Source organism: Triticum urartu, chromosome 3, assembly GCF_003073215.2.
Source record: "Triticum urartu cultivar G1812 chromosome 3, Tu2.1, whole genome shotgun sequence".
NCBI classification, from domain to species: Eukaryota; Viridiplantae; Streptophyta; class Magnoliopsida; order Poales; family Poaceae; genus Triticum; species Triticum urartu.
Window position 1 is genome coordinate 173,689,726 of NC_053024.1, and position 27,956 is coordinate 173,717,681.

Below are 27,956 nucleotides of genomic sequence, written 5' to 3' on the forward strand. Positions count from 1 at the left end.
AGCCTTGAATGTTGTGGCGCAGGGATCAAATCCCAGCGATCCCATATTTCCGGTAAGGAATGGTTTTTATTTTTTTCTTCGCGTCTGCTTTGTTGACTCGGTTGGTGGGCCGGCCCGCTACGCGTCGCTAGCGAGCGCCGATAGAGCCAGTTGGCGCCTCAAGCGTTCATTAGGAGCTCCCACTGCCACTTGACTAGATGGCACCTACACAAAGCGCTCATGGGCTACAGCCCATTAGCATACTCGCACGCTGCTTGGTCAACGCTTGACTAGTTGACCGGTCAACTGTTGTCTTTCGGGAAAAAGCAAGAAAATAAAAAAGTGAGACAAAGTTTACGGATTTTTAAAAGCTCATAATTTTAAAATTTATAAATTTATGAAAAAGTGTACAAATTTTAGAACATGCATAAATTTTGAAAAATAGTTATTTGATTTTCAAAAAAAGTTCATCGCTTTTCAGAAAAAAATTCACCAATAATGAAAATAAGTTCACAAATTTGAAAAAAATCATCAATATTAAAAAAAATGAATTTGGAAATGATACACAAATTTAAGAAACAAATCATGAATTTGAAAAATAATTGAATTTTTAGAAAGTTGATTTTTAAAAAAACGAGTTTGCAAATTTATAAAAATGAATTTGAAAAAAGTCTATGCATTTTAAAAAATAAAACAACAACTAAAACAAAAATCAAGAAAATAAAATAAAAAAACAGACAACAACAAGAAAACCGGAAAACCGAAAGACACAAAAAATGGTTGGAAACTGATAGGGTTCTGAAAATATGAACACGAGGGATGGGCTGGCCCGTTAGGAACGACATGAGAGCGAGAGGGTTTGTGCGCCACTTGTAATTAGCCCTTAACTTGGCATTTAAGGTTACAAACAAGGTTTAGATAATTTTGATTCGTGTACCTTTGCTCATGAAGGGCGTCTCTCTAATATGATGGCGCACAATTTAGCGAAACATTCTTTGAACTTAGAAAAGGGTCGCCATCTGTGCCTTATTAACCCGCCGATACAAATCGAATTCCTGTAAACTTGATAATTGATCAATAGAATGATGCATGTTTCGTCTAAAAAATGGATAGGACGTTTTTTTTCCTAAAAAAACTAACAAGATGTTTTTTGAGAAACTTTCAATTTATTCATCTTCAATCATGGCAATACAACGAACATAAAAAATGATAAAAATTATAGTTAGATTCGTAGACCATCTACTGACGACTACAAGCACTGAAGCGAGCCGATGGCGCACCACCATCATCGCCCCTACCTCATCGGAGCCACACAAAACTTATTGTAGTAGACAGTTGGAAAATCATTGTGCTAAGACCCCATAGGACCAGCGCACCAGAACAAAAACCGCCGCTAATGAAGAGACGCGTAGATCGGAAGGATCCAACCCGAAGACAGACGAACATAGATAAAAGAAGCCAAATCTGAGCAGATCCACCAAAGACAACCACCTGTCGAATCCTGCTCGATCGCCGGAGGCACACTTCCACGCGCCTCTGACGATGCTAGAAGCACCACCAGGACATGGCTAGGTGGGGAGAACCTTATTCCATCTTCACGGAGCCACCGCCGTCTCTAAGAAAACTAACGGGAGTACAGCCCAGAACGCAACTTGCGTCATACTCCCTCCATTTTTATTTTCTCTACATTAACTTTGACCTAACTCAAACTTGTAAAATGTTTGACCAAGTTTATAGAAAACAATCTAAGATTTCACAATAAAAAATAAATACGACATGAAAATATATTCAATGATGATTCTAGTGGTGTTCTGAATGCTAATAATTATTTGTATAAACTTGGTCAATGTTTGGAAAATTTGACTTGAGATAAAGCTAACATGTGAAGTAAATAAAAATGGAGGGGTTACTTTAGTTTGCTCAAAAAATATTGGACTAAGGAGGCAAGGATTTACAAGAGACTAAAGAAACCCATCCAACACTTTAGAGATACGAGGTTGGGGGATCTCGGGGCCTCATATATCTGTTCAAGAGTCTTTTTTTTTAAAACGGAGACGCTAGAAGCGTCCGGCTTTAACTTAATAAAGCCCACAAACTTAGGCAGCGTTTACAGACGAGGACTAGGACAAACGTCACGAGCGCGGAGGCTCAGGTTCCGCTGGCACGAAGCACAGCAAGGTCACGAGCGCGGAGGCTCAGGTTACGCTGGCGCGAAAGCACAGCAAGGTCGCAGACAGGCCAGAGGCCAGAAGTAATCAAAGCGAGTCTATTACAGGCCAAAGACCAAAGAGCATAGAGCACGCAGGCTCGCTCGCAAGACAAAAGAAACCACTTCACGTCGTAGAAGCGGCGGGCGGCTCCCTAGCCAAAACGTAGACTTGGCGAAGACGATCTTGAGCTTGCTTCATCTTCTCAGCATCCTTGTGCTTCGCCAACGGACTCCACTGCTGCATAAGAATATTGCATTTGTAAAGAATATTAGCAGGGTGTGATGGGAAGATTCCCTCGATGGCAATTTTGTTCCTTGTAAGCCACATTGCCCAGGCTAGGGCACCGAGGCAACTCCAAAGGACGCGTTTACTGCCACCCGTCGTTGACGCAACTATGGCCGCTAGGTCAGCGGCCGATCGCGGGTCCCAATTGGTGTTGGTGGCAGCTCGGACTGCGCTCCAGGCAAAGCGCGCTAGGGGGCAGCGGAAGAACACATGGTTCGCATCTTCCATGGTATTACAAATGGCACATAAGCCGGAAGACGGGCCGTTGCGCTTTGCAACATTGGCCGATGTGGGGAGTCTATTGCGGAAAAGTTGCCAGAAGAACACCTTGACTTTAAGCGGAATACGGGCGTTCCACAAACCGGTCGGCATTGGGAATGCCGGTCCCTGAGCTTGGCATAGCCTGCGGTAGAGGGATTTGACCGTGAACTTTCCGGACGTGGTGAGAGCCCAAGTGGCCGTGTCCGCGGAAGTGGACAATGTCGCCGATTGAGTCAGGCCCAGCAGCTCCTCAAAGCGTGCTTGTTCAAGGCCCGTTAGCTCTCGACGAAAGTGGATCGCGGGTGGGTTCGAGGCTAGGGCCGTCGCTACCGTCATCTCCGGGTTGACCGCCAGGACATACAAGTCCTGAAATTGGGCCCAAAGGGGCTGCGCTCCCAGCCATAGGTCAAGCCAGAAGCGGGCCGAGCGCCCGTCCCCTACGACGAACTTGGCGCCAAGGGGAAGGCCGGGCGCACCGCTTGGAGGTCGTTCCAGAAAGGAGAGCCCCGCGTCCTGCCTTCGAAAAAGTTCCCGTTGGGGAAATATTTATTGCGTAGTATGTCCACCCACAGACCGGTCGCCCCCTGCGACAGCTTCCAGATCCATTTGCACATGAGTGCAATGTTGAGGATCCGTGTGTTTGTGATCCCTAGCCCCCCTAGGTCCTTGGGTCTGCACACCGCGTCCCATCTGACCATATGGTACTTGCGTTTGGGTCCCGCACCTTCCCAAAAGAAACGGGACCTTGGAGTGTCCATCTTGGCGTGCACCCCTTTGGCCAAGAGGAACAACCCCATTGCGAACTGCGGCAGCGAGGACAGGCTCGCGTTGGTGAGCACTAGCCGGGCTGCAGAAGAGAGGAACTTCCCCCTCCACGGACAGACCCGCCCACCCACCTTGGTCCAGAGTGGCGCCCAGCCATCTATCGAGATGCGTTTGGCATCCAACGGGAGCCCAAGGTAAGTAAACGGGAGTTTGCCGAGTTTGCAATTGAGCTGGTCCGCGATACGCCTACTGTCGGACGCTCGATTCCCATGGGCATCACTTCGCATTTGTGGAAGTTGATCTTGAGCCCCGAGATAAGTTCAAAGCTAATCAGCAGGGCTTTGATCGTGGCCACGCTGTGCAGGTCCGGTTGGAACAGCAGGAGCGTGTCGTCAGCGTATTGCAGGTGCGATATCCCCCCTGGGATGAGGTGCCCCAACACCCCTTTGATGTGGCCTGCTTCCGTTGCTTTCCGAAGCAAGGTCGCAAGTGCATCTGCCACGAAGTTGAACAAGAGCGGTGATATGGGATCACCCTGGCGAAGGCCGCGCTTGTTCCGGAAGAAGTGCCCTACCTCTCCGTTCATCGAGACCGCAGTTTGGCCCCCCGAGACCAACTGCATGATTCTGTGCACCCACACCGGCGAGAAGCCTCGGCTCAATAGGATTTGTCTGAGGAAATCCCAGTTGACGCGGTCGTAAGCTTTTTCGAAGTCTAATTTAAGTAAAATCGCCGGTTCGCGCGTGCGCCTAAGTTCGTGGAGGGTCTCTTGCAACGCTAATGGTCCCTCCAAAATGTTCCTACCGCGGATAAAGGCAGATTGGGAACGGCTGATTGTGCGGTGTGCGATCGGAGTAAGCCGCGTGGCACAACCCTTGGCGCATATTTTGAAAGGCACATTAATGAGCGCTATTGGTCTGTACTGGCGGATATTATCCGCACCCGGTACTTTCGGAATTAGGGAGAGCACTCCGAAGTTTAACCTAGCAATGTCCACAAAACCGCGCATGAAGCCATTGCACATCACGAAGATGGGTTCGCGCAACAGTGGCCAAAAGTGTTTAAACATTGCCACCGGCCACCCATCAGGCCCCGGTGCCGTGTCAGTTTTCATGCTTTGGAGAGCCTCGTCAATCTCCTTGGGGAGAAACGCGAGCCCCAGCTCTTCGTTCTCCGACTCCAAGACCTTTTGAGCTGGCAGCCAGGCGTCCTCGCTCAGCCTGGCGCGCTGAGACTCGTCGGTCCCCATCAGGCTTATGTAAAAGTCGTAGATGTGTTTGCTAATCGCTGGTTGCTGGAGAAGGAGCCCCTGCTCCGTCTGCAGCCTCAGGATTAGGCATTTCCTGCGACGTCCATTCGCGTACGTGTGGAAGTAGCCAGTGTTCGCATCTCCCTTGAGCGTCCACTTAAGTCCTCCTCGGCGCCTCCAGTATTCCTCCTCGGATCGGAGCAACTCCTCGACTTGCCCTTCCAAGGCGTATCGATGCGCCCATTCTTGCTCCGAGAATGGACGCGAGTCTGCTTGAGTGTCGAGGATTGCGATCTCATCGAGAAGTCTCGCCCTCAAAACTTTCTCGTCTCGTCCCTGATTCGCGCCCCATCCCTTGAGGCTTGCACGCAAGCGTCCCCCCACCGCTGTCCAAAACTCCATAGGGCCGCGCTGCTGGCCCGTGGCTTGAACACTTCTCAACCATCTTTCCCGAAAGATGTTGTCGAAATCAGGGGCCTCGAACCATGCTGTTTCGAAAAAGAAACGCGGGCTGCGACGTACCTTATCTTCCCCTGAAGATAAGATGAGTGGAACATGGTCCGAGCCGATCCTTGTTTCAGCAAGGAGCGAGCATAATGGGAACACCACTTCCCATTCCGGAGACATGAAGGCGCGATCCAAGACGGATCTCACCGGGGCTAGTTGTTTGTTGGTCCAAGTGTATCTTGCCCCCGTCCTTCCCACTTCCCTAAGTGACATTGACGCAATTGCGCTGTTGAACATGGTCACTCTTGACCAGTTGATGTTGTCATTGTTTTTGTCCGCGCTCGATCGGATGAGGTTAAAATCTCCACCCACTAGGAGCGGGACCTGGGATGCGGCGACTGCCAGCACCTTGGCTTTGAGTTCTCCCAGAAACTCTGCCGAACGTGAGTGATCTGCTGGTCCATATACTTGCAGGATCACGAGCTCGCGTAGCGAAGCTCTCACGCGAATATTGGCTGCAATGAAGAAGGTGCCTACCTCCCAGGACAGCACCTCATATATGGCACTACAAAAGCCAAGCAGCATGCCACCCGAATGCCCATTAGCCGGGCTATGTTGCCAAATGAAACGCTCCAAAGGGTCTATGGCTACGAGGTCTTGGTGACGAAAATCAGTTTTAATGGTTTCCTGGAGCCCTACTATATCTATCCCTTCTTTCCTGATGTAGTCTCGGAGTTGGGTGCGCCGCCCCGAGTGGCCGAAGCCACGGATGTTCCAAATGAGCATCCGCATCTAGATGACGCGGTTTCGCAGGCGGACCCCCCTAGAGGTGATCGCCTTGGCCACGCGCCTCGCCTTGCCGCAGCGAGGCGAGGGAGGAGCAGCAACCCCTGTTGCTGTCTCCCCTTCGGGCCGGAGACTTAGCGACGTCGAGGGATCCTCCTCGACAGCCATACGCTCCGCGTGTTGAGCAGCCGCCGCTGCGAGTGCCGCCTGAGCCAGTTCCTTAGCGCGCACCAGTGAGATTAGCTCGCTAACCCCGCCCTCCCCGATTGGTTCAACTCCACTCTCCACCAACACCTCGCCTAGGTGCTCGTCCGAGAAAGAATCCAAAATTGAGAAGCGGGGCAATGGATTACCTGAGGTTTCCAGATTCTTCTGTGCTTGGAGGAGTTGGGCGCGTTGGAGCGAAGGCATGTTTCCTTTAGCGCCCTTAGCCCGCGCGCTGACCCACACATGAGCCACCTGCCCGTCCACGACGGTCTTGGAACGCTTGGCCTTCGGGATAGGCACCGTCTTGTCCGCCTCCAGCGCGATCGGAGCGGAGGTGGGCACAGCCAGCGCCATCACCGCCTGCCGGGGGGTCACCGGCGCGCCCAGGAGCTCCGCCACATGAACGGCCTCCGCGCTAACCTTGCGCACGACCACCTTCTTGAGCTGCTTCACCTCCCCGAGCTTGTTGGAGCTGCGCCCCCCTTGGGATGGAGAGCGTGAGGCAAGCGGCTGCGACTCCATGGACACCGCAATAGGAGTGCGCGCCTCCCCCAGTGGTTCCTCCATCTGGCCCGCACCAGGCTCCGCCACCGCCCGCACCGGGGGGGACGTGACCGAGCCCAGGTTGGAGCCATACTGGTTGGGGATGGGGAGATCCAGCTCCATGGACCCCCCTATCAGCGGCGGCTCCATCAGAGGCATCGGCGCCCTGTTTGTCGCCCCGCCCTTGTCAGAGATGCCCAGCTTCTCCCAAGCCGTCGTATCGATGGAATCATCCTCCATGCTTGCATCCGCCTCCTTGTCGTCGCCCAGATTGCCGTCGGGCCCCTCCACACCCCTGTCTTGGTCAGTTGGAGAAGGCGGGTGTGGAGAAGGCAGGGCAGGTGCCGTGAGTTGCTCCAGGGGAAGTTCGGGCTCGATGGTGATGTTGAAGCCCTCGCCATTGAACCAGATCTGGACCAGACCACGCAGCTTGCGGGGGGTGTGGCATGCGAAACGCATACGGACTGGCCCCGGACGAGTGAGGGACTCCTCATCCACCAGCAGGGGACGGCCAAGCATGACGGTGGCCGCCATGAGCAGGTCGGAGCGCCGGTGCTTGGGAGGGATTCCTCCCAGCTTGACCCACACCTCTGGCATCGCCATTCCCTTGGGGGCGTCGAGGACCACGTCGCGGATGTCCACCATGAGGTTGTTGAGGGAGAGGAACAGCTTGCCGCTCCTTGTTGCCATCCGGAGCATCACCGGATCAGGGAAGACCACCGAGAACGCCCCTCCCTCCATTGCGGAGATCTGCCAGTCCCATTCGCCCTCGAAGAGGTGTGGCAGCTCCACTTGTAGAATCTCTTGGGTGAGCGCGCCGGAAGGCATGGAGAGCACAGCCGCGTTGGCCCCCAGCTGGATCTGCGGCTCCTCCCGCGAATCATCCGGGTACTGGAGGCAGAAGAAGCCCTCGTCGGAGATGGCGTGTCCCATGGTTTGGAGGAGCAGAGGCTTGCCCCGGGTCGGGCACTGCGCAGACGTGTGCCCCTCCTTGGTGCACACCACGCACAGAGGCTTGAAGGTGCAGAAGTTCTGAAAATGGCCCGTGTGCCCGCATCGGAAGCATTCAGGTCCGTCGGCCTCCTCAATCGAGATTGGCTCCGCCTCCGTGCCCTTGGATGAGCCCTGCACCTCAGCTCTGGGTGGGAGGGGCAGCTTGGAGGCCGCCGCCCCCGCAGGCTTGGATTTCTTCTTCGCGTGGGAGTCGCCGCCCCGGTCGTCGCCCGGCGCTGGTTGCATCCCCTTGCGCTTGAGCTCGAGGCCGCGCTGCTTGTGCTCCGCCTTCTTCTTTTTCTTCCTTTCCTGTTCCTTGAGCCACCACGCAGGCGGTGGTCCCCAACCCCCCTCGTCGTCGGCGCGACCACGGTTGCGGTCCCGCGGCTGCTCCATGGGAGGCTTTTCCCCCCGGCGATCTTGCTTGGAGCCCATCGCCACTACTTCAGCAAAGGTGCGCCGCAGTGGGGAGGGGAGTGGAGTGGGTGAGAGGAATCGGTCGAGACCGATCGAAGCGCCGCACCTCCGCAGTGGTGGCTGGAAAACCTAGCGAGGGATTTAGGGTTCCGCGGGGGATCCAGAGCCAAGAGTCTTTTAAGACGAGATTTGTGGTCCTCAATAGTAATGTTCTGACGATGGACCGGAAGTTGATGAAAATAAAGGTCATCTGGTTATTCCCCTTTTGTGGCGTCGGTTTGTCATGGTACTTTTGTTGGTTCGATAATATTGAAGCTGGAGTCTTTCCTTGATAGTATGGTGAAATTATTGTGGTCCGACAACTTGATATTTTAGGGGAACATACATGGGCCAAGTCCATTCAATGCTTATGGTTTCCCATCTTTTTATGGGCGAATCAAGGGGCTCTCTCAAACCTTTCTTGCTAATCAAGTTTATGGGTGTACGCGGTGTCTCTACTCTTGTCTAATTGCATTGTCTTTGTTGAAACTTTGGGATAATTTTATCTTCGAAAAAGTATTACCACAAAAGGTATATCTAAGAGATTTTATTGCAATTCTTATTTTTAGGAGTTACTTTAACAATTTATTAGATCTTTGATCCAAAACAATGTACCAGTAACGGCTCTCATGTTTGAATAAAATAATAGATATTTTGCACACACAAAATTTACATACATCCTCATAAAGAAAAAAAAAGAATTCTTCACCTAGCGCTCGGTCCATCGGACTAAAGTTGTGCTAATTTGCTTTAAACTATCAAAAAGCATGCTAATATTTCTATATTTTGTCTTTAAATGTGTGTTTTCGAAGCAATATAATTATTGACTAATTTTAACAAATTTAAAAAGAGTAGACGTGGAAAAAAAATCTTAATGTACGTGTGAAAAAATGTTCATGTACTTAAAGAATGTCTACATTTTACTAAAATATGTTCATAAAACTAAAATAGAGTATGTGTATTTCTAAAAACATTAATCAATTTTAAGAAAGTGTTCAAACATTTTGAAGTAACTTTAATATAAGTATCAAAAGTGCTAGGGTATTCTCAAACTGTTATTGTAATTAATATTTTTTCCATACTTTATTAAAATATATGCACAATTAATTTTTTTGATGCATTTAAAAAATATTCAAGTATTTTTTAAATTGAGTGCAATTTTAAAATTGTTCACGCCTTTTAAATGACACTAGATGATACCCAGCACATTGTCATGGGAATATTTTGTAGTATACTTTAATAAAATTTGATTGTATGGTACGTGCATTTTTGGAGTGATATGAGAACTAAAACTGAAAATACATATGTTTTATTGTCCTTGATTATTGCATGGTTGTAAAATAGTTATTAAATAAATATATCATAATAGAGTGGAATTTCATGCGTGCTACATGATGAGGCGGCATGCTTACATGTCGAGATAAATAGGTTAATGGGGATTGAATATTGAGATATGGAAGATTCATGTATTTGTCAACAGAATTGTAAGAAAGACAAAATGGAAAATGAAAAGGGAATAATAAAATAAAACATGAAAAGGGAACAATAAAATAAGAAGAAGAAACATGAAAAAATCAATAAATAAAATGCGAAAACTGGATAAAATCTGGTTAAAAAACAGACATTGTAAGAAAAACCAGGTCAGCAAAACCTCCGAAGGAAAATGCTCCTAGCCCAGGCGCCCTGAAGGCGGGCGACTGCTATTACTTGCAGTAAGCGAGAAATAGTGTTTCAGTAGTGGGAGCTCCTATATACCGCCTTAAGCATTGTAGACTGACACTTGAATACTTTTACTTGTATTGCTTTTTAGTTCTTTTATATAAGAAGTATAAAATAATATATTTAGTAAATTTCTGAACAACAAAAATCAAGGTGATAATGGAGAAATATAATTTTATACAGGGAAATTAAAAAATGTTTACGTACATGCATGTAAATGTTCATATGTACAAATAAAGATGTTCAAATATTTATAAAAATGTTCATCCATGTTGAAGTTAAAAACAATGTATTTGAAAAAATCATATATTTGAGAGTAGTTGTTCATCTTCACGAATACGCATAGGTTGCTTATCTTTTCATAGATAGAAGGAAATAGAATGAGCACATGGGTTACAAAACATGTCACGAACGCAAGATGACGTGAACAAGGTGCCTAGAGCAGGGAGGATGGATGCTCGGCTTGAACAAGCAGACAACACAATAAGATGACGAGTAATTGTTCATACATGCTAAAAAAATTCATGTATTTTCTTTTAAAATATTTATGTGATTCTAAGAAAGTGTTCACATATTGCCCAGAAGAGGAAAAGAAAAAAGATAAAGCAAACACAAACTAGGAAAGGGAAAACAAAAAAATGGAAATGCAAAAGAAAGGAAAAAAACTGAAACAAGTAAAACCAAAATAAGAAAAAACTACATCAAACGACAACACAGGCAGATAATAGGCTTCACCGAGTAACTAGAGCGCTTCAGGTGGAGCGTCCTTGACTCCCGCTACAGGCTCCTTCAACCCACAGGTGGTCACCGCGACCCAGATCATCATCTAAAGCTCTATCTTTTTCGGATGTCAATGATGCCCCCACACCCACATTCAGCACCATCAGCCCACAGCTGAGCATCTCGTCATAGTCTCGCCTTCGATTGTGATGCCATAAATGGTCGCAACGTCTCTACTCTCCGGTTTCAGCTCGGTCTTTGAATCAGAATCGCCGTTGACGTCACGACCACACTGGTTCGACCTTTCATCGCGATCTCCGACCATGGTGAGCAGAGCACACTGACGCTGCAGGTGTACACGGAGCTTCTGTAATCTCCCGTAGTGGGCGACACATAGGATTTGCGATGCAATGCCATAATACTTAAATCTCTTCTCAACCGAGTGTACAGTGGTAGGGGCACATTCTTGTGTTCCAGGCCAGCCGAGTTCGGTTCCGATGGGGAGTGAATATTTCAATGGCATTTCTCACCCTTCTATAGAAAAAATAAGTGGGTGTTTGCCCCTTTCGTCTCATTTCTTCTCCTTCCCCTCTAATTATGTGAAAATGATGGTCTGGTTCCAAAATTTCCACGTGAAAATTAATTGCCTCTGCTACGAACTCTGATTGTATTTGTATTGGCTAGCTAATATAAATACTCATCGACCCGGACATTTCATTCGTCTAAGTTCGTGTCTACAGATTAGATCCTTTCAATGTACTCTTCTTTTCATCGGTGACGGTTTCTGTTCTGGTGTGTTGATCCCATGGGGTCTTAGTATGATGATTTTCTGACTCTCTACTACAACAAAGTTTGCTCGACTCCAGTAAGGGAGGATCGATGACAGCGGCACACCTTTGGCTCACTCCATTACTTGTAGCCGTCGCTAGGTGGGCTACGGACCTGAATATAATTTTTTTACTTCTTGTGTTCTTTGTACTTCCTTGATAGTTGATGAATAGATCGAAATTTTTCCTAAAAAAATAAACTCTTTCCCCGCAAGAAATATTATGTGAAAGATGACTGTAGACCACGTCCCCTAGAAAAAGGTTCTTGTCTAGGTGGTTTGTTAGGGCATCTTCAAGGGGGACCATCAAACCGTCCGCATACATCCGGATGGCGCGGTCTAAACGTGGTTTGCGATCCAACGCGGGTCTTTATCGGTCTGCCGAGTGGCCTGTACGTACTTTTTTCAGCAAATCCGAGACAAACATGCGAGTGCTTTACGAGAGTCCGGACAACAGCTAGATAGGACTCTGACACCCCCGGCCCATCCAAAAACCCTTCCCAGACCCCGCGCCTCCAACCTCCCCATTTTCTCTCCTTTCTTCTTTCTCTCCTACCTTCATTGCTGCTCCACCACCCTGGACGCCACGCCACACCCCTGATGGAACTCTACGTCTCCGTCACCTCCAGCGTTCCAGCCAGGCTCCACCCCACTTATCCTCCATCATCGTTCAACCCCTCTCCTCCGATCGACCCGCCGGGTACCATTTGCTACTGCTATACTCACCATGCATGGCACATGTTCGATGAATTGCCAGATCTAAAAAAGTTGTCCCTTCTTCTTTCAAGCAATGGATTCTAATTTCGCGTACATATAAGAGCACCATGTTGAGTCGTGCGATGGCTTGTTCGACGAGGAGGACCACACAGATGAGATGGTGATGATGCAGGCTGTCCTTAAAGATGCGGAGCGTGCGGGGGGCATGTTCTCAATTTCAAGGGATCAATCAAGGATCATCGAGTGCTCAACTAAAATAGCGCACGTGACCATTTGGTACTGATGGCAAACTACTTTGCCCCCAATGCACTCTTCGCTGACCATTTTCGTCGGGTTTTTTGGATGTGCAAGATGAAGGAAATATGCCCTAGAGGCAATAATAAAATTTGTTATTTATATTTTCTTATATCATGATAAATGTTTATTATTCATGCTAGAATTGTATTAACCATAAACTTAGTACATGTGTGAATACATAGACAAAACAGAGTGTCCCTAGTATGCCTCTACTTGACTAGCTCGTTAATCAAAGATGGTTAAGTTTCCTGACCATAGACATGTGTTGTCATTTGATGAATGGGATAACATCATTAAATAATGACGTGATGGACAAAACCCATCCGTTAGCTTAGCATTATGATCGTTTAGTTTTATTGCTATTGCTTTCTTCATTACTTATACATATTCCTCTGACTATGAGATTGTGCAACTCCCGAATACCGGAGGAACACCTTGTGTGCTATCAAACGTCACAACGTAACTGGGTGATTATAAAGATGCTCTACAGGTGTCTCCAAAGGTTTTTGTTGAGTTGGCATAGATCAAAATTTGGATATGTCACTCCGTGTATCAGAGAGGTATCTCTGGGCCCTCTCGGTAATGCACCTCACTATAAGCCTTGCAAGCAATGTGACTAATGAGTTAGTTGCGGGATGATGCATTACGGAACGAGTAAAGAGACTTGCCGGTAACGAGATTGAACTAGGTATGAGGATACCGACGATCGAATCTCGGGCAAGTAACATACTAATGACAAAGGGAATGACGTATGTTGTTATGCGGTTTGACCGATAAAGATCTTCGTAGAATATGTAGGAACCAATATGAGCATCCAGGTTCCGCTATTGGCTATTGACCGGAGATGTGTCTCGGTCATGTCTACATAGTTCTCGAACCGATAGGGTCCGCACGCTTAATGTTCGATGACGATTTGTATTATGAGTTATGTGTTTTGGTGACCGAAGTTTGTTCGGAGTCCCGTATGAGGTCACGGACATGACGAGGAGTCTCGAAATGGTCGAGAGGTAAATATTCATATATTTGGGTATTTTATCGGAGTACCGACGGGTTACCGGAACCCCTCGGGGGAAATCATGGGCCTCATGGGCCATGGGAGAGAAAAGGGGACAACCGACAAGGGGGAGGCGCCCCCAAGGGGAGTCCGAATAGGAAGGGGAGGGGGCGCGGCCCCCCTTTCCCTCTTCCTCTCCTCTCCTTCCCTCTTTCCCCCTCCGTTGGAAGGAAAAGGTGGGGGGGCGAATCCTACTTGGACAAGGAGTCCAAAGTAGGACTCCCCCTTGGCGCGCCCCTCCTAGGCCGCAGGCCTGCTTCTCCCCCCTTTAAATACGAGGGCGGGGGCACCCCGAAGGCACATCAAGATTTCTCTTATCCGTGTGCGGTGCCCCCTCCATAGTTTACTCCTCCGGTCATAGCGTCGTTGTGCTTAGGCGAAGCCCTGCACGGATCACATCACCATCACCGTCACCACACCATCGTGCTGTCGGAACTCTCCCTCGACCCTCTATTGGATCAAGAGTTCGAGGGACGTCATCGAGCTGAACGTGTGCTGAACACGGAGGTGCCGTACGTTCGGTACTTGGATCGGTTGGATCGTAAAGACGTTCGACTACATCAACCGCGTTAATATAACACTTCCACTTTTGGTCTACAAGGGTACGTGGACACACTCTCCCCGTCTCGTTGCTATGCATCTCCTAGATAGATCTTGCATGATCGTAGTATTTTTTTTGAAATTGCAAGCTACGTTCCACAACAGTGGCATCCGAGCCAGGTCTATGCGTAGATGATATGCATGAGTAGAACACAAAGAGTTGTGGGCGATAATAGTCATATTGCTTACCACCAACATCTTACTTTGATTCATCGGTATTGTTGGATGAAGCGGCCTGGACCAACATTACATGACCGCGTTCATGAGACTAGTTCTACCGACGTGCTTTGCACATTTGCACACAGGTGGCTGGCGGGTGTCTGTTTCTCCAACTTTAGTTGAATCGAGTTTGACTACGGTCAGTCCTTGTTGAAGGTTAAAACAGCACACTTGACGAAAAATCGTTGTGGTTTTGATGCGTAGGTAAGAACGGTTCTTCCTAGAAGCCCATAGCAGCCATGCAAAACTTGCAACAACAAAGTAGAGGATGTCTAACTTGTTTTTGCAGGGCATGTTGTGATGTGATATGGTCAAAACGTGATGATATATAAATTGTTGTATGAGATGATTATGTTTTGTAAAAGTTATTGGCAACTAGCAGGAACCTTATGGTTGTCGCTTTATTGTATGAAATGCAATCGCCATGTAATTGCTTTACTTTATCGCTAAGCGGTAGCGATAGTCGTAGAAGCAATAGCTGGCGAGACGACAACGATGCTACGATGGAGATCAAGGTGTCAAGCCAGTGACGATGGAGAACATGACGGTGGTTTGGAGATGGAGATTAAAGGCACAAGATGATGATGGCCATATCATGTCACATATTTTGCTTGCATGTGATGTTTATTCTTTATGCATCTTATTTTCCTTAGTACGGCGGTAGCATTATAAGATGATCCCTCACTAAATTTCAAGGTATAAGTGTTGGGGAACGTAGTAATTTCAAAAATTTCTTACGCACACGCAAGATCATGGTGATGCATAGAAACGAGAGGGAAGAGTATTGTCCATGTACCCTCGTAGACCGTAAGCGGAAGCGTTATGAGAACGCTGTTGATGTTGTGGAACGTCTTCATGATCCGACCGATCCAAGTACCGAACACACGGCACCTCCAAGTTCAGCACACGTTCAGCTCGATGACGTCCCATGAACTCCGATCTAGCAGAGCTTCACGGAAGAGTTCCTTCAGTACGATGGTGTGTTGACGATGATGATGTTGCTACCGACGCAGGGCTTCGCCTAAGCACCGCTACGATATGATCGAGGTGGATTATGGTGGAGGGGGCACCACACACGGCTAAGGGATCAATGATCAACTTGTGTGTCTTTGGGGTGCCCCCTACCCCCGTATATAAAGGGGGGAGGAGGAGAGGGCCAACCAAGGGGAGAGGCGCGCCCAAGGGGGGGCATTCCTACTCCAAGTAGGTTTGCCCCCCTCTTTCCTAGTCCTAGTAGGAGAGGGGAAGGAAGGGGAGGAGAAGAAGAAGGAAAGGGGGGCCCGGCCCCCTAGTCCAATTCGGTTTGGGCTAGGGGGACCGCGCGCCCCTAGCTGGCCGCCTCTCCTCTTCCTCCACTTGGGCCCATAAGGCCCAATAACCCCCCGGGAGGTTCCGGTAACCTCCCGGTTCTCCGGTATTTATCCTATAACCCCCGGAACTCATCCGGTGTCCGAATATAACCTTCAAATATATCGATCTTTACATCTCGACCATTTCGAGACTCCTCGTCATGTCCATGATCATATCTGGGACTCTGAACTACCTTCGGTACATCAAAACACAAAACTCATAATACCGATCGTCACCAAACTTTAAGCGTGCGGACCCTACGGGTTTGAGAACTATGTAGACATGACTGAGACACGTCTCCGATCAATAACCAATAGTGGAACCTGGATGTTCATATTGGCTCCCACATATTCTACGAGGATCTTTATCGGTCAAACCGCATAACACTATACGGTGTTCCCTTTGTCATCGGTATGTTACTTGCCCGAGATTCGATCGTCGGTATCTCAATACCTAGTTCAATCTCGTTACCGGCAAGTCTCTTTACTGGTTCCATAATACATCATCCCGCAACTAACTCATTATTTACAATGCTTGCAAGGCTTATAGTGATGTGCGTTACCAAGTGGGCTCAGAGATACCTCTCCGACAATCGGAGTGACAAATCCTAATCTTGATCTATGCCAACTCAGCAAGTACCATCGGAGACACCTGTAGAGCACCTTTATAATCACCCAGTTATGTTGTGACGTTTGGTAGCACACAAAGTGTTCCTCCGGTAATCGGGAGTTGCATAATCTCATAGTCATAGGAACTTGTATAAGTCATGAAGAAAGCAATAGCAGAAAACTAAACGATCAAGTGCTAAGCTAACGGAATGGGTCAAGTCAATCACATCATTCTCCTAATAATGTGATCCCGTTAATCAAATGACAACTCATGTCTATGGTTAGGTAACATAACCATCTTTGATTAACGAGCTAGTCAAGTAGAGGCATACTAGTGACATTCTATTTGTCTATGTATTCACACATGTATTAAGTTTCCGGTTAATACAATTCTAGCATGAATAATAAACATTTATCATGATATGAAGAAATAAATAATAACTTTATTATTGCCTCTAGGGTTATATTTCCTTCAATAAGTGTTCTCCTTGAGTATGCACCGTTGCTACAGTTCGTTGTGACGAGACACGACGTGATGATCGGGTGTGATAAGCTCTACGTTCACATACAACGGGTGCAAGCCGGTTTTGCACATGCAGAATGCTAGGGTTAAACTTGATGAGCCTAGCATATGTAGATATGGCCTCAGAACACTAAGACCGAAAGGTCGAACGTGAATCATATAGTAGGTATGATCAACATAGAGATGTTCACCACTGAAAACTACTCCATCTCACGTGATGATCGGACATGGTTTAGTTGATATGGATCACGTGATCATTTAGATGACTAGAGGGTTGTCTATCTAAGTGGGAGTTCTTTAGTAATATGATTAATTGAACTTTAATTTATCATGAACTTAGTCCTGATAGTATTTGCAAATTATGTTGTAGATCAAAAGCTCGCGATGTAGTTCCCCGTTTATTTTTTGATATGTTCCTAGAAAAATAAGTTGAAAGATGATAGTAGAAATGATGCGGACTTGGTCCATGATATGAGGATTATCCTCATTGCTGCACAAAAGAATTATGTCCTTGATGCACCACTAGGTGACAGACCCAATGCAGGAGCAGATGCAGATGTTATGAACATTTGACAAGCTCAGTATGATGACTACTTGATAGTTTAGTGCACCATGCTTTACGGCTTAAAACTGGGACTTAAAAAATGTTTTGAACGCCATGAAACATATGAGATGTTCCAAGAGCTGAAAATGATATTTCAAACTTATGCCTGTGTTAAGAGGTATGAGACCTCTGACAAGTACTTTGCCTACAAGATGGAGGAGAATAGCTCAGCTAGTGAGCATGTGCTCAGAATGTCTAGGAACTACAATCGCTTGAATCAAGTGGGAGTTAATCTTCCAGATAAGATAGTGATTGACAAAGTTCTCTAGTCGCTATCACCAAGTTACTAGAACTTAGTGATGAACTATAATAAGCAAGGGATAGCAAAAACGATTCCCAAGCTCTTTGCGATGCTGAAATCGGCGAAGGTAGAAGTCAAAAAGGAGCATCAAGTGTTGATGGTTGACAAGACTACTAGTTTCAAGTAAAAGGGCAAAGGAAAAGAAAGGGAACTTCAAGAAGAATGACAAGCAAGTTGCCACTCCCATGAAGAAGCCCAAAGCTAGACCCAAGCCTGAAACTGAGTGCTTCTACTCCAAAGGAAATGGTCACTTGAAGCAGGAACTGCCCCCAAATACTTGGTGGATAAGAAGGATGGCAAAGTGAACAAAGGTATATATAATATACATGTTATTGATGTGTACTTTACTAGTGTTCATAGTAGCCCCTGGGTATTTGATACCGGTTTAGTTGCAAAGATTTGTAATTCGAAAGAGGAGTTGCAAAATGAATAGATACTAGTTGAGGTGATGATGTGTGTTGGAAGTGATTCCAAGGTTGACGATAGTTGAGGTGACAGTTAGTGTTGAACCTAAAATAAATGTTATTTGATGTTTGCGTTGAGCATGAATATGATTGGATCATATTTATTGCAATATGATTATTCATTTAAGTCAAAGAATAATTGTTATTCTGTTTAGATGAATAAAACCTTCTGTGGTCATACACCCAATGTGAATGGTTTATTGAATCTCGATCGTAGTGATACACATATTCATAATATTGGTGCCAAAAGATGTAAAGTTGATAATGATAGTGCAACATACCAGTGGCACTACCGTTTGGGCCATATTGGTGTAAAGCGTATGAAGAAACTCAATGTGGATGGACTTTTGGAATCACTTGATTATGAATCATTTGATGCTTGCCAACCATGCCTCATGGGCAAGATGACTAAGACCCCGTTCTCCGAAACAATGGAGCGAGCCACTAACTTATTGGAAATAATACATACCGATGTATGCGATCCGACGAGTGTTGAGGCTCGCGGCGGGTAAGTTATTTTCTGACCTTCACAGATGATTTGAGCAGATATGGGTATATCTACTTAATGAAACACAAGTCTGAAACATTTGAAAAGTTCAAAGAATTTCAGAGTGAAGTTGAGAATCATCTTAACAAGAAAATAAAGTTCCTATGATCTGATCACAGATGCAAATATTTGAGTTACAAGTTTGGTCTTCATTTGAAACAATGTGGAATAGTTTCGCAACTCACGCCACCTGGAACACCACAGCGTCATGGTGTGTCCGAACGTCGTTGTAACGCTCCGGATGTAACTTTCCATAATTGTAACTCCAACTCTTGCCATTTCCGGCTATGTGATATGATTTTCCCTTCGTGGTTGGGTTTTTATCTTTTTTTGCATTTTGTTCATGTCATGCATTTCATCTCATGTCATCATGTGCATCTCATTTGCATTCGTGTTCATCTCATGCATCCGGTCACTTTCCCCGTTGTCCGTTTCGCAATCCGACACCCCCACATGCACCACTTGCACCCCTCAAATCTCTTTTCGTGAGCGGGAGAAAAACATTCTCGGAATGGGCCAATACTCGTCGAGTGGCCTTGGTACATCACCGGTAGGCCACCTATCAAATTTCGTTCCATTTGGAGGACGTTTGATGCCCCAATGGTTAACCAGGTAACCGAAAAAGCACCTCTCTTGTTGCAGCCCAACACCCCTCCAAAACAGCCCACTAGCCCATCTAAACCCCCTCCGTGCTCTCAGTCGTTGGATCACGATCGTGTGGGTGAAAACCGCACCTCATTTGGACACTCCTAGCTCTCCCTACCTATAAATATGCATCCCCCCTTCCAAATCTCAAATGAAACCCTAGTCTACCTTCCCTCTCCGCGCCAGATGTATCTGCGACGGCCGGACATGCCCATGCCGCCGCCCCGCACCACTCCGAGGCTACCACGTCTCCACCTGGCCGTCCCCGCCGCCGCAGCCCTCCCGGCCCGCAGCCGGGCCCGAGGGAGCTCGCGCCCGCGCCGCCTTCGTCTCCGCCCGCCGGCGACGCCGCCCCGCCGCCGACCGTCGCCGCCACCGAGCCGCCCCACCGCCCGACGCGCCGCCACCACAGCACCACGCCCCGCGCCGACCTCGTCGCAGATCCGGTCGGGCCGGACCGGATCCGGCGCCCCAGACCTCGCCGGCTTCCTCTCCGGCCACCGCGTCCTCTCCGGCGAGCCCCGCAGCTCCGGCCACCTTCCCCTCCATCTTCGGCGAAGATCCGGCGAGATCCGCCACCGCCTCAGTTTCCGTGCCCGAAACCCTAGATCTAAAGGTTGACCTCGTTTTTCTTCTAAGTCCCCGAAATTTCATGTTATGTGCCCCTGTTCATCATGTTATATCTCCATGCTCATACCTCCGAATCACGCATATGATATATCAAAATGTTCATCTCGTGATGCCCTTAATGTTAGTGTCATTTGCATGCATGTTACTGTCCATATTGATGCCCTAATCTTCGGTGCAAAAGTGCTATATTGACTGCTGGAATTTAATATAACTTAATGATTTGCCATTTTCATTGCATTTTGTGTGTGCATCCTACAGGCATGATGTGCACATGTTTTATGAGCTCCATCATGCCATCTTTACAGTGGTGCAAGACTTGTATTTTTATGAGCTACACGGTGACTAGCACAATCATGCAAAGTAGGCTTCATGATGTTGCTGATTTCAGACAGTGATTTTGCTAAGGCATTTTCTGTTATATTTTTGATGCTATATAAACTTGTTGCTACCAGTAGATCCATGCACATTTTGAGGTAATTCAGTAAGAGTGTTTTAAAGATGTGGTATTGCTCTATCCATTCATGCCTCTGGTTGCAATTATGGGGTACTCTAGCTTGTCATTACCATGCTCTACTTTTGCTAAATATTGTTGCTGGCAGATTGTTAACATGAGATTCAATTTTTCCATGTGTTTTGCTAGTTATCCATGCACCCTATTAACTTGCTCTTGCCATGTTTAGCTTCATGAATATGTATACTTACTATTGGTTACCTTGTGAGGCCATAAAATGCTTTGTGATGAGTGGCAGGAGCTTGCAAAGTTGGTGTCATGAATCTGTTTCTGCCATGTCATGTTTTTCTTCTAGGTCTGGAACTGATAATATAACTTGCCATATGTTGCATGGGTGCTACCATATTTTTCCATGCATCTTTGGTTAAAGTTCAGTAATGGAGTTTTGTTATATGCCTTTAGTAATAACATGTCATGCCTTTGTTTGCCATTATATGTTCCTGTAGCATGTTGTTTGCTAGTTCTAAACATTGCTACCTGATGCTATTTTGACATGCTTAGTATTTTCTCTAAGTATGTGAAGCTGATATCATTTGCATTTTTGCCATGCTATTTTGAGCTTGTTCTAGTGAGTTCTAGCAGGAGCTCAGTGTCCATGATTTGTATAGCTTCATGTGTACTTTAATGATATGTGCTTTGTTGCTATGTTAGAGTGTTGTAGCATAGTTTCTTGTTGCATTCTAAGTGCTATGATGCTATTAAGCGCAGATTTGCGTCATTCTTGTTTTGCTTGTCATTTGCAAAACATGCATCCGTTTCCGGTGATCCTTATATCAATTTCGACCGAAATCACCTCATCTTTCCAGTGCCATACTTGGTTTGCGAAGTTGATGCCTTGATCATCCTTTCCACTATGGATTACCCATATGCATTGCACATTATATCTTGCATTCCATGCCATGTCTTGCATCATGTTGTTTGTGCATTGCACCGTGATTGATTGTTGTTCCGTTGCTTGTGTTCTTGCTTTGGGTAGAGCCGGGAGACGAGTTCGTGAATGAGGAACCTGTTGAGTACGCTAACGAGGAGCAAACTTTCGACAACTCTGAGAACTTTGCAGACAAGATGATCATTATCCTCGATGTCACTTCTATCTTTGCTTGCTAGTTGTTCATTCTATCCTATGTCGTGCTACCTACCACTTGTTTATCATGCCTCCCATATTGCCATGTCAAGCCTCTAACTCACCTTCCTAGCAAACCATTGTTTGGCTAAGTTACCGCTTTTGCTCAGCCCCTCTTATAGCATTGCTAGTTGCAGGTGCCTTGTAGGTTGTTCCATGTTGGAACATGGATATATTGGGATATCACAATATCTCTTATTTTAATTAATGCATCTATATACTTGGCTAAGGGTGGAAGGCTTGGCCTTTTGCTCGGTGTTTTGTTCCACTCTTGCCGCCTTAGTTTCCGTCATACCGGTGTTATGTTCCTTGATTTTGCGTTCCTTACGCGGTTGGGGTTATGGGACCCCCTCGACAGTTCGCTTTGAATAAAACTCGTCCAGCAAGGCCCAACCTTGGTTTTAACATTTGCCTAACCACCACCTATACTTTTCCCTTGGGAGTTGCATACCCGAGGGTCATCTTTATTTTAACCCCCCCGGGGCCGGTGCTCCTGTGAGTGTTGGTCCGAACTGGGCGATGTCTGGCGCCCCTGGGCAACCAGGGCCATAACTAACCCGATGTCTTGCCCATCTGGTGTGCCCTGAGAACGAGATACGTGCGACTCCTGTCTGGATTTGTTGGCACATCGGGCGGTCTTGCTGGTCTTATTTTACCATTGCCGAAATGTCTTGTAACTGGGATTCCAAGACTGATCGGGTCTTTCCGGGAGAAGGAATATCCTTCGTTGATCGTGAGAGCTTGTGATGGGATAAGTTGGGACACCCCTGCTAGGTATAAACTTTTGAGAGCCATGCCCACGGTTATGTGGCAGATGGGAATTTTTTAATATCCGGTTGTAGAGTACTTGACACTTGACTTAATTAAAATGCATCAACCGCATGTGTAGCCATGATGGTCTCTTTTCGGCGGAGTCCGGGAAGTGAACACGGTTTGGGTTATGTTTGATAGTAAGTAGTCAGGATCACTTCTTGATCACTTCTAGTCTTTCGACCATTGCGTAGCTTCTTATCTTACTCTTATTTGAGTATGTTAGCCACCATATTTGCTTAGCGCCTGCTGCAACTCCACCTCATTACCACAGCCTACCCATAAGCTTAAGTAGACTTGATCTCGCGGGTTTTGAGATTGCTGAGTCGTCGTGACTCACGGATACTTCCAAAATAGTTGTAGGTGCCGATGATACCAGTGAAGGTGATGCTACCGAACTCAAGTGGGAGTTCGATGAGGACCTTGGCCGTTACTATGTGTCTTTTCCTGATGATCAATAGTGGTGCCCAGTTGGGACGATCAGGGATCTAGCAGTTGGGTTTATCTTCTTCTTTTTGGTTGTCCGTAGTCGGACTATGAGTGTACTCTAATGATGTATGAAATTATTTGAATATTGTGTGACGTGGCAAGTGTAAGCCAACTCTATTTATCCCTTTCTTGTTCATTACATGGGATGTTGTGAAGATGACCCTTCTTGCGACAAAAACCACAATGCGGTTATGCCTCTAAATCATACTTCGACACGTGGGAGATATAGCCGTATCGTGGGCATTAGAAGTTGGTAATCAGAGCCATCCCCGACTTAGGAGCCCCCTGCTTGATCGAATCGCTGACGTTGTTGAGTCTAGAAAAAATGATTTGAGCCTTAGCATTATATATATCGGAGAGTAGGATTCTTTTTACTCCTCAGTCCCTTCGTCGCTCTGGTGAGATCTCCTGATGTAGATGTTTTGACTTTCCTCTCCTCAAATTTCACAAATTTTTTTTAGGATCATGCAGATATCTTGGGATCGTTCCGATATTCTTGTGACGAGAACATTGTTCTTGGTGCCTCCTGACATTTAGGGGTTGTGGCAGTGTCCTGGGGAGTTGAGCTCCGAGGTGTTGTCGTCACAATTTTATCATTGCAGTTCTGGAATACCTGAGTTCGCCGACATTGAAAATCTCTTTTATGCAGTTAGTGGTAAGATAACCTTGACGCCACCCAGTACTGGGGTGGGAGTTCAGGAGTATTGCCGTAGCTCGTATAACGGATGCTTTTCGAAGGTTGCGGTACACGATTTCCGAAGGTTTCTTCGTTATGTGTTGACGGATGGATACAGTTGGAGCGTAGGGCTTGTTAGTTGTGTGATATATATTGTGCCTCCCTATATCCCCAACACCAGATTGCATAACCGAAGAGTTTGGGGAGTTAGTAGGTGGGAATTCAAGTAGCTCTTAGTATTTCTTCCCAGAGATATTTGGTTTGTGATTGGGTGATTCTTACCATTTATTTGTTCCAGTCGTACCTTGTTGTTTCATTCATCAACCTTTATCTAAGTGGGTTCTCACCTTAATGGTTGTGTATTGTTAACTTTGGAATTCTTTCGTTCAAGCTATGTTCGGATGTTTATTGTGAAGACTATATGTTTCAATTTCTATCCGTTGATTCAGCTTGTCTATCTGTCTATCATGGTTCTAACGGATGTCACCCTCTTCAGGATGGCTCCTCCAACGCGTCTGAATCCGCAATGTAACGATGGGGAACAGGTGAACCCTCCATCTCCACCTCCGCCTCCGGAGGCATGGCAAGCTGTCATGGCAGCCACCAATGCCAACACCCATATGCTTTTGCAACTCTTGCAAGAGTGCAACCAAGTCCAAGGAAACCAAGGAATTCAAGGTCAAGGAAAATTCAACAATCAACCTCAGTTTGCTACCCTCAACCAGTTCCTTGCAAACCAGCCAAAGTCTTTCACCAACTGTGTCGAGGCCACGGACGCCGATGATTGGCTCATGGACATCAGCAAGAATTTTGAATGTAGCAATGTCAAGCCTGAGGACTACGTCAAGTTTGCTTCGTTTCAGCTCAAGGACCAAGCAGCTGATTGGTATCAGCAATACAAAGATTCTAGAGGAGGTCGAGTGATTACCTGGGATGATTTCTGCCGGGATTTCAAACCTCACCACATTCCTACAAGTGTTGCTAAGAGCAAGCATGAGGAGTTCCGCAATCTCAAGCAAGGCAGCATGTCCGTGTACCAATACAACATCCAGTTTCAGAAACTTGCTCGCTTCGCAAGGCAGGACGTTCCTGATGAAAAGAGCATGATCTATCACTTCAGAGGTGGCCTCAGAGAAGATCTGCAGTTAGCTCTCATGCTTCTTGAGCCTATAAGTTTGATCAATTCTATAACATGGCCCTCAAGCAAGAAGGTGCTCAGCTCAAGTGTGAGGCTTCAAAGAAGAGAATCAGGGATGCAGTTTAGTCTTCTTCTTCCTCACAAGTGGCAACTAAGAAACAGAAGTTTTGGCTTCCTCCTCCTCCGTTTCGTCAGCCCTACCAGCAGAAGAACAAAGGTGGTCATGGATCTTCCCACCCACCCAACCCAGGTTATCAAAACAAGTCTCAGACTCAAGCTCCAAGGTCAAGTGCTCCTACTCCTTATCATCATCCGCTCTCAGAAGTTACTTGCAACAAGTGTCAGCAGAAAGGTCACTATGCAAACAAGTGCTTCAGCCAAAGGCGCCTTCCTCCTCCTCCCGTGAGATCTTCTAGCAGTGCAGTGGTCAAGCATAATCCCAAGTCTACAATGGTGAACATGATGAATGCAGCTCAAGCAGAGGATTCTTCAGAAGTGATCATGTGTAATCTTCCAGTTAATGATATTCCTGCAAAAGTCTTATTCGATACTGGTGCATCTATTTCATTCATATCAAGACCTTTTGCATCCATGCACAATTTGCATATTGTTGATCTGCCTAAGCCAATAGCTGTTTCCTCTCTGGGTTTGTTCATGAATACCAAAATGATGGCTCTGGATGCTTCCATCAAGATGGGAAACTATAAATTTATGTCTTCTCCAATGGTTCTTGGTGACTCTGATATTGATCTAATTCTCGGGATGGACTGGCTTTCTAAAAACAAGGCTCAACTTGATTGTGCTGCCAAGGAGATTCAATTGACACACTCTTCTGAGGATGTGATCATCTATGCCACTCGGGACAAGACCATTCGGTTATTCTCTCTCAATGAGAAGGGCGAGTTAGACGAAATATCTCAGATTCCAGTTGTTTTTGAGTACCAAGATGTCTTTCCAGAAGAGCTTCCGGGTATGCCTCCTCACCGGCTAGTTGAGTTCGTTATCGATCTTGACCCTGGTACTGAACCCGTTTGCAAGTGTCCATACAAGCTTGGACCAAAGGAGCTGAAGGAATTGAAGAAACAACTTGATGAACAAGAGCATCTGGGTCTGATCAGACCGAGTTCATCTCCGTGGGGTTGTGGTGTTCTTTTTGTCCGGAAGAAGGATGGCACGGACTGACTTTGCATCGATTGCCGTCCATTGAACAAGAAGACAATCAAGAAGAAGTACCCACTTCCCAACATCAATGAGCTGTTTGAGCAACTTAAAGGTGCAAAGGTGTTTTCCAAGCTTGACCTCCGTATGGGTTATCATCAGATTCACATTCGTGAACAAGATATCCCCAAGACAACATTCATAACAACCTTTGGTTCTTATGAATATACTGTCATGTCATTCGGTCTTGTCAATGCTCCTCCAATATTCTCTCGCATGATGAACTTCATCTTCAACCCCTACACAATTGAATTCGTCCTGGTATATCTCGATGATATCTTGGTCTTCTCCAAGAATAAGAAGGATCATGCCAAGCATTTGCGATTGGTGCTCGACAAGTTCAGAGAGTATCAATTCTATGCGAAGTTTTCCAAATGTTGAGTTATGGCTTGATGAAGTTCTTTACCTTGGCCATATCATCTCCGCCAAGGGCATTGCTGTTAATCCGGAGAAGGTTTCTGCAATTGTGAATTGGGAGCCTCCTTAGAATGTCAAGCAGCTCTGCAGTTTCCTTGGGCTTGCAAGCTATTGCCGAAGATTCGTTGAGAATTTCTCTAAGATTGCAAAGCCTCTTTCCAACCTCCTCCAGAAGCATGTTAAGTATGTCTAGACTTCTGAGTGTGACGTTGCTTTCAACACTCTCAAAGAGAAGCTAGTCTCAGCTCCTGTCTTAACTCCTCCTGATGAATCCAAGCCATTCAAAGCAAGGTATCGGCGATGTGTTAATGCAAGAGAAGAAAGTTGTGGCCTATACCTCTCGTCAGTTGAAGCCCAATGAAAGGAACTACCCCACTCACGATATTGAGTTGGCGGCAGTTGTACATGCATTAATAACATGGAGACATCTCTTGTTGGGAAGGCAAGTGGACATTTTCACCGATCACAAGAGCCTCAAGTATATCTTCACTCAACCCAACCTCCACCTCAGGCAAACTCCTTGGGTCGAAATGATTCAAGAGTACAATTCGAGTATTGAATATACTCCACGCAAGGCCAATGTGATTGCAGATGCTTTGAGTAGGAAGGCTTACTGCAACAACATAATTCTCAAGCCATTCCAACTGGATCTTTGTGAAGCTTTCTCCAAACTCAACCTCCAAGTTGTTCCTCAAGGTTTTCTTGCCAACCTTCAAGTCACTCCAACTTTGGAAGACCAAATTCATGAGGCACAACTCCTTGACACCATGGTGAAGAAGGTGAAACATGGTATTGCCAAGGGCTTACCCAAATACAAGTGCTATCACATTGATGACAGAGACACTTTATTCTTTGAGGACCGGATTGTGGTTCCTAAAAGTGATCTAAGGAAGGTCATAATGAACAAAGCGCACAATTCTCTTCTTTCCATTCAACCAGGCAGTTCAAAGTTCTACCATGACCTCAAGCAGTCGTATTGGTGGACTCGAATGAAGCGAGAGATTGCTCAATTCGTGAATGAATGTGATGTCTGCAGAAGGGTGAAAGCAGAACACCAACGACCAGCTGGTCTCCTCCAACCTCTTGTTATTCCAGAATGGAAGTTTGATCATATCGAAATGAACTTCATTACTGGATTTCCGTCATACCGGTGTTATGTTCCTTTATTTTGCGTTCCTTACGTGGTTGGGGTTATGGGACCCCCTTGACAGTTCGCTTTGAATAAAACTCCTCCAGCAAGGCCCAACCTTGGTTTTCACATTTGCCTAACCACCACCTATACTTTTCCCTTGGGAGTTGCAGACCCGAGGGTCATCTTTATTTTAAACCCCCCCGGACCAGTGCTCCTCTGAGTGTTGGTCTGAGCTTGGCGATGTTCGGCGCCCCCTGGGCAACCAGGGTCTCAGCTAACCCGACGTCTTGCCCATCCAGTGTGCCCTGAGAACGAGATACGTGCGAATCCTATCAGGATTTGTTGGCACATTGGGTGGTCTTGCTGGTCTTGTTTTACCATTGCCGAGATGTCTTGTAACCGGGATTCCGAGACTTATCGGGTCTTTCTGGGAGAAG